The sequence below is a fragment of the Barbus barbus genome, assembly GCF_936440315.1.
Source record: "Barbus barbus genome assembly, chromosome: 16".
Taxonomy (NCBI): Eukaryota; Metazoa; Chordata; class Actinopteri; order Cypriniformes; family Cyprinidae; genus Barbus; species Barbus barbus.
Window position 1 is genome coordinate 29906653 of NC_136744.1, and position 7188 is coordinate 29913840.

Genomic DNA, 7188 nt, shown 5'->3' on the forward strand with positions numbered 1-7188 from the left:
ATATCCTGAGTTAATTGTACTGTGTACAAATGAACAGTGACATGAGATTACAGTTCACCGTCAGTGGATACATATGAATGCAAACTAATTGGATTGGATGGTTACTTTAGTTAATTAGGGGTTAGAGGTTAGTACTTTATGGTAAAACATTAACTGTTGTCTAGAGGTGCCTGTGGTTCTGTAATATTGAATAACAGCGCCATCTACTGCTCAATCACATCTCTACATCCAGCCCCGCCCACATCCACGCGTGACGTCACAAGCCACGCCTGTGTCCAAATACGTCACATTCTTATTATTATGAAACAGGAAAAAGCATCGATAAGAAGATAAGTCTAATTGTTTGCAAACCGCTAAAAAGAAGAAGTTTGTTGTGTTGGTAAGTAAAAAAAAACATCAACGAAGACTTAAAACGTTGACAACTTGAATGTGTGCATGAGTGTAAACTAGAGTTCAGCATGCTTATGTGTTTTCAACTGTACACAGGCACGTTATTACTTAGATATCACTAACATATCAATATGTATGCGTGTGTGTGTGTGTTATCCAGCAAGACAGTGAAATAATGTGGTTCCTCAACCAAGATACTGTGCAAGGGTTCTGTGATCAGTGTCATTAAAAATATCATGTGTGTGTGGAGAGATAAATACATATGAGTAGGTAAGAGTGTTATGTATTATAAAAAAGGGTTATTAAAAAAAATTGCACATTCAGTTAGAGTTCATTTTATGTCATAAAAATCAGTGCACTATATATTTATTAGTGCACTGATTCTTACAATATATAATGAATGTTTACTGAAAGTGCAATTTTTTTATAACACTCATCTCACCGACTCACCGATATATGTTCTTATCACATCACACACACATACACGTACACATACACGCACACACACACACACACACACACACACACACACAGACACACACACACACACACACACACACACACACACACACACACACACACACACACACACACATACAGATGATATACACTGTCTATATATGTGTATGATATACACAGTGTATATTAAAATATGATATACACTGTGTATGATATACACAGTGTATATCATATTTTAATGATATACACTGATCACAGTACCCTTGCACAATAACTTGGTTGAGCAACCACATCATTTCACTATGAATTGCTGGATAACTCAGTGTTTGTGACAAATTATCTTTGTATTATTCTATATTAATGCAAAGATCACATAATGATTGTCAATCTTTGTTTGTCGTGTTTTACAGCATTCTACGCATTTTTGTTCCTAGCCTGATGCAGAGCGGTTCTGCTGTGATGAGGGGTTCCTGCTGCTGTTTCAACAGGAAAGAAAGGTCTGGAGGAACGGAGGGAGCATCTCTCTAGATACTGTAGTGATTGATTTTTGTGGTTTAAAATCATAAATATTCTTGTATGCAAAATGATGAGGTAAATACTATTTAGTATGACAAATATTTAGTGGACCAACACACACGTATTCTGTATTTTTAACAGGAGTGCCAAGAGGACATAAAGTGGAAGTTTGTAAGAGACATTGGCCCAGTGTTGTGCTGGATACAGAGTCACCGTCAGTTATTCTGTGGGGAGGTGAAAGGGCCTGCTTTACTCCAGATGGAAGGTAAAAATGCAGAATGCCATCAAAGACTACCTGGGGTCTAATCGAATGAAGCAACAGATGTTTTTTTATACATCTCTCTGGACCTGAAGTGGGACAATCACATTGACTCCATTGTGAAAAAGGCCCAGCAGAGGTTGTACTTTCTTCACCAGCTGAGGAAGTTCAACCTGCCACAGGAGCTGCTGAAACAGTTCTACTCTGCCATCATTGAATCCATCCTCTGCACTTCAATAACTGTCTGGTTCAGCTCAGCTACCAAATCTGACCTCAGAAGACTACGGAGGGTAGTCCGGACTGCTGAGCGAATCATTGGTACAACCCTCCCCACTCTCCAAGAACTGTACTCATCCAGAGTGAGCAAAAGGGCTGGTAAAATCACTCTGGACCCCTCACATCCAGCACACAACCTCTTTGAAGTGTTACTGTCTGGTCGACGCTACAGAGCTCTGAGCACCAGAACGACCAGACACAGGAACAGTTTCTTCCCTCAGGCAATCTACCTCACAAACAGTTAAAAGTTCTCCCCACTGTGCAATAAAACATGTGCAATACCAAACTATCCATACTTATATTTATTATACATATGTTTTTGATTTAATATATCATACATCTATCCACATTCCCTTGCATAATTTGTATATAGCACATCTGTACAATACAATATTCTGATTGTTTGAGTATCCGGAGGAGCTGGACACATTCATATCTAATTGTGTTGCTGAACAAGGCTTGAAAGTCCATGCCATGTTTCTGTGAATAATCTAACAAGGTGTACTGCATCTCAAGAACTGTTTATCTGATCATTCAGTTGTTCATTTATGATAGTTGGAACATATCTCTTATAGAACATATATTTTTAATGGAATTATTTTTGTAAAATAATAAATATAAAAATACCAAAAGAAGCAAGAGATGTCTGTTTATTCATCTTTAAATATGTGGAGGACCTGGACACACTTCATATGAAGTTTTGTTGATGAACAAGGCCTGAATGTTAATGCCATGTTACTCGTTATAATCTATCAAAGCAAGCAATCTCTGTTTAGCATATGTATGTATTGATGATAAGTTTTCTTTAGAAAATTAAATGACAATTATAAATTATAACAATGTGTTGTGACTTTATGTGTTGTGACAGTAACAAAATCTAATTGTCCCCTTTAAATGTGATAAATCTAAAAGGTGTCTAGGTAGTTTAAAATCAATAGTAATAAATGAGAATTGATCTCATTACATATATGAATAAGGCAAGGTGTAGAGGTTTTTTATTACAATTAGCCTAATTTAATCAACTAATGTAAGTGTTTTACAGGCTGTTGTGATGAGAAATCAGCTCCTACATTAGACATATTAAATATATTAGATTTAAGTTGAGCTATTTTAGTCTAGACATCCTTTAAAGAAATACGAAAACGTGTATTAGTAAAACGAAAGGCAACATTATTTTATTTAGATCCCCGAAACGCTGTAAATTGTTTGGACATTGAACTTACATTTCACTGCTGGTTATACTCTGTATAATTGCGTATGTGACAAATAAAAAATCTTGAATCTTGACATAACATTACTTCCGGGTTTCCCGGGGAATCACAAGAGGTGAGGTATATGATAGGGCGTTGTTTCTGACGTAATGGTTTGACGTGGGCGTGACTGTATTGTATGGGCGTGGCTTGTGACGTCACACTTGGATGTGGGCGGGGTTGTATGTCCACCGCAGGCTGCAGCGAGCTCTACTTGGACTCATGTGAGAATGAATGTTTGACATTTAAAAGAGTTTAAATTGAGGTACGAGACATGATGCAGAAATGCAATTCAAGTTTAAACTTTTTTTCTTTCTTTTTTTATAAAATGGAATGAAATTCATATAACTATTCACATAACTATGCATTTTTCACTATGGATTGTATAATATAATGTTCAGAGTCTGAAGTGACACTTTGAATTGAATGAAATTTGTATTTATTTTAAACATTACTTACATGTTAGACCATTCCCAGAATGCGCTTATCGTCTATTTTAAATCTTCTAAGTGCAGCCAAACAACATAAAGTGAGTTTTCCAGATGAAAACCTTGAACAAAACACAAGAAATCATCTGCGCTGGAACATTTTAGTTGTTATGTTGAACCTATGAAATTCCTCTGTTGAATGATTGTGCTGAACATCTTTAATTCCTCTTCCTGTCTTTCCAATTCAACTTCCTGTGCTGTGGCCTGAATTGAAAGGAAGCCGGTTTTTATTAGATGTTTTTTCCTCAATCCTGCTACATGAACTTGCACAGCAACATATTCATGGTTTTAATTCAAATAATAAGGCAAGAATGTAGTGAAACATACCTGTATGATTTTCTTGTGAATTTATGAATTGACAAAAAGCACCATGAACGTTCATACAGTACCGTAGTACTTCTTTATTGCTTTTGTTAGTGCTAATCCCAATCACAAATCACAACGAGTATGACTGGGTTATATAGTTATAAACTGAGACACATGAAACATGAAAAGATACATTTAACTCCCTAATAACCAGATCAGATGACCTTTATTACAGTATTATTATTGCACTGTTGATTGATTTGTCTCACAGCTGTCCTTTGCTGCCCCGTCTCAGAGTACGATGAGAGCTTGACCTCTGACCTCTGGGTGACCTCAAGCTGACCTGTGAATGAGAACCTAAGCTACATCAGCAATAATTCACAAATACAGTCCCAGACACAGAGAGGTTCTCATGGCTAGAGGAGCGTGGTAAAACCAGAGGTTAGTCAAACAGAAACAAATGCCTAAAAGTTATAACCCTTCGCAGAGATTTCATCAGGCTGTAATGAGGTTATAATAATAACTGGACTGGCTAACACAAGTCTGAAATCATGAAGAGCCAACACAGACAGAATATTAATTCGTTTCCTCACTTGAATATTTAATTAGCGACTTGATTTTGGCAAACTGACAAGAAACAACTATTCAGCATCTTAAATGGGCCTTTAAACCTGACTGAAGCAGGAACATTTTAATACAATTAAACAAAAAGGGTGATTCTAATGTAATACATTTCTTCAGACTGACCACTCTAATCCAGTGTTGTTAAAAATACAATAAAATATAAACGTTAGATGGAAAACAGAGAAAATTTAAAATGTTGCCATAGCAACTAATTGGAAAAAAAAAAAAGGTTTAAGTTAAAGTACTAAAATTACTAAAACAATAACTGAAATAAAAAATAAAGCTAAATAGAATGGAAATTATTGTTGATATAAAGTTATTTTTTATAAAGTCTCATTATGCAAAGCAAACAACAAAGGCTCTAATGAGGATTTATACAATATTTATACAATAACTTATACAATAATTAGGATTTATGGCAAACTGAAGGAAAATGCCAAAAAAAAAAAAAAAAATTAATTGAATTGAATGAATGAATGAATGAAAGAAGGAAAGAAAGAAAATTAAAATAAAATAAAGATTTATACTAATTCCAAAAAGTTAAGATTAATGTCTTAATGAAGGAAAATGAAGGAAAGAACATTTAAAATAAAAATTATATTAATAAAAAAAAATCTAATTTTGGTTTGAAGGAAAAAATACTGCAAATGTCCCTGGTTTACATGTATTTTTTTTTTTATATAAAAAAAAAAAAAAAAAAAAAAAAAAAAAAAAATATATATATATATATAGTTACGGTCCAGTGGTTGTAGACAAAAAGGCGCTCGACGAAAGTATAACAAAGGAGTAATTTTTAATCAGTAGCATCAACACACATAAGACATAAAGTAAACTCAAGATCGGACAACAATACAGGCAGAACTGAGGACTTATAAAGGGAGCGATCAAACAAGGAAACAAGATAATTAATAGAACACAGGTGATGACGATAATTAATTAACAGAACTAGGACACAAACTAAAGCAGGAAGAACCAAATAAGGAAGAAACAGAACAAAACCAAAACTGACATATTACAGTATCTCCCCCCCCCCGGAAGGTGCGTCCCGCACCGTAACAGTAACATCGGGGAGGGGGGGCGGGCGTCCTGGAGGCTGGAGCAGGACCAGGATAGGATAGGGAAGCCTCCAGGACGGATCAGGAGCCTTGAGAGACCATGGCAGGACTGGAGACTCGGGAGTCCATGGTGGATCCGGAGCCTTGGGAGGCCATGGCAGGACTGGAGATTCGGGAGGCCATGGCGGATCCGGGGCCTTGGGAGGCCATGGCAGGACTGGAGATTCGGGAGGCCATGGCGGATCTGGAGTCTTGGGAGGCCATGGCAGGACTGGAGATTCGGGAGGCCATGGCGGATCTGGAGCCTTGGGAGGCCATGGCAGGACTGGAGATTCGGGAGACCATGGCGGATCTGGATCCTCGGGCGGCCATGGCGGGTCGGGGTCCTCCGTGGCCTTGGCCCTTGGCCTGGCCACACAGACTGAGACTATATGGCCCCCCCCCAAAATTTCTTTGGGAAAGCTCCCCTCTGGGGGCCACATTGGAGGAGAGGGTTCTTGAGGGCGCTCTGGAGGAACGGACTCTTGGGGGCGCTCTGGAGGGGCGGACTCCTGGGGGCGCTCTGGAGGAGCGGGCACTTGAGGGCGCTCTGGAGGAGCGGGCACTTGAGGGCGCTCTGGAGGAGCGGGCACTGGGGGGCGCACGGGAGGCGCGGAGCTGGATAGAACCAGCGGAGACGAAGGAGCGCTGGACGGGACCAGCGTAGATGCAGGAGGGCGCTCTTGCAGCGCGGACTCCTGAGGGCGCTCTTGCAGCGCAGACACTTGAGGGCGCTCTTGCAGCGCAGACACTTGAGGGCGCTCTTGCAGCGCAGACACTTGAGGGCGCACGGGAGGCGCGAAGCTGGATAGAACCAGCGGAGACGAAGGAGAGCTGGACGGGACCAGCGGAGACGCAGGAGGGCGCTCTTGCAGCGCGGACACTTGAGGGCGCTCTTGCAGCGCGGACACTTGAGGGCGCTCTTGCAGCGCGGACACTTGAGGGCGCTCTTGCAGCGCGGATTCAAAGGGGCGCTCTTGTAGCGCGGACATTAGAGGGCGCACGGGAGGCGCGGGGCTGGACGGGACCAGCGGGAACTCAGGTGGGCTGGACGGGACCAGCGGGAACTCAGGTGGGCTGGACGGGACCAGCGGGAACTCAGGTGGGCTGGACGGGACCAGCGGGAACTCAGGTGGGCTGGACGGGACCAGCGGGAACTCAGGTGGGCTGGACGGGACCAGCGGGAACTCAGGTGGGCTGGACGGGACCAGCGGGAACTCAGGACGGCTGGACGGGACCAGCGGGAACTCAGGACGGCTGGACGGGACCAGCGGGAACTCAGGACGGCTGGACGGGACCAGCGGGAACTCAGGACGGCTGGACGGGACCAGCGGGAACTCAGGACGGCTGGACGGGACCAGCGGGAACTCAGGACGGCTGGACGGGACCAGCGGGAACTCAGGACGGCTGGACGGGACCAGCGGGAACTCAGGTGGGCACTTGCGAGGTGCCGGAATTGGTGGGCTCAGACGAGGAGCCGGCACAGGAAGGCACTGGCGAGGAGCTGGCACTGGAGGGCGCCGGCG

At 42.0% G+C, this 7188-nt stretch overlaps 1 long non-coding RNA gene across 1 annotated transcript; it reads left to right on the forward strand.

Annotated features, from left to right (window-relative positions):
• Positions 1-254: 254 nt before the first annotated feature.
• On the forward strand, positions 255-2734 carry LOC306882054. The gene is made up of 3 exons (XR_013785208.1): positions 255-379; positions 1260-1346; positions 1507-2734. It is a non-coding gene; the product is annotated as an uncharacterized lncRNA (long non-coding RNA).
• Positions 2735-7188: the final 4454 nt, after the last annotated feature.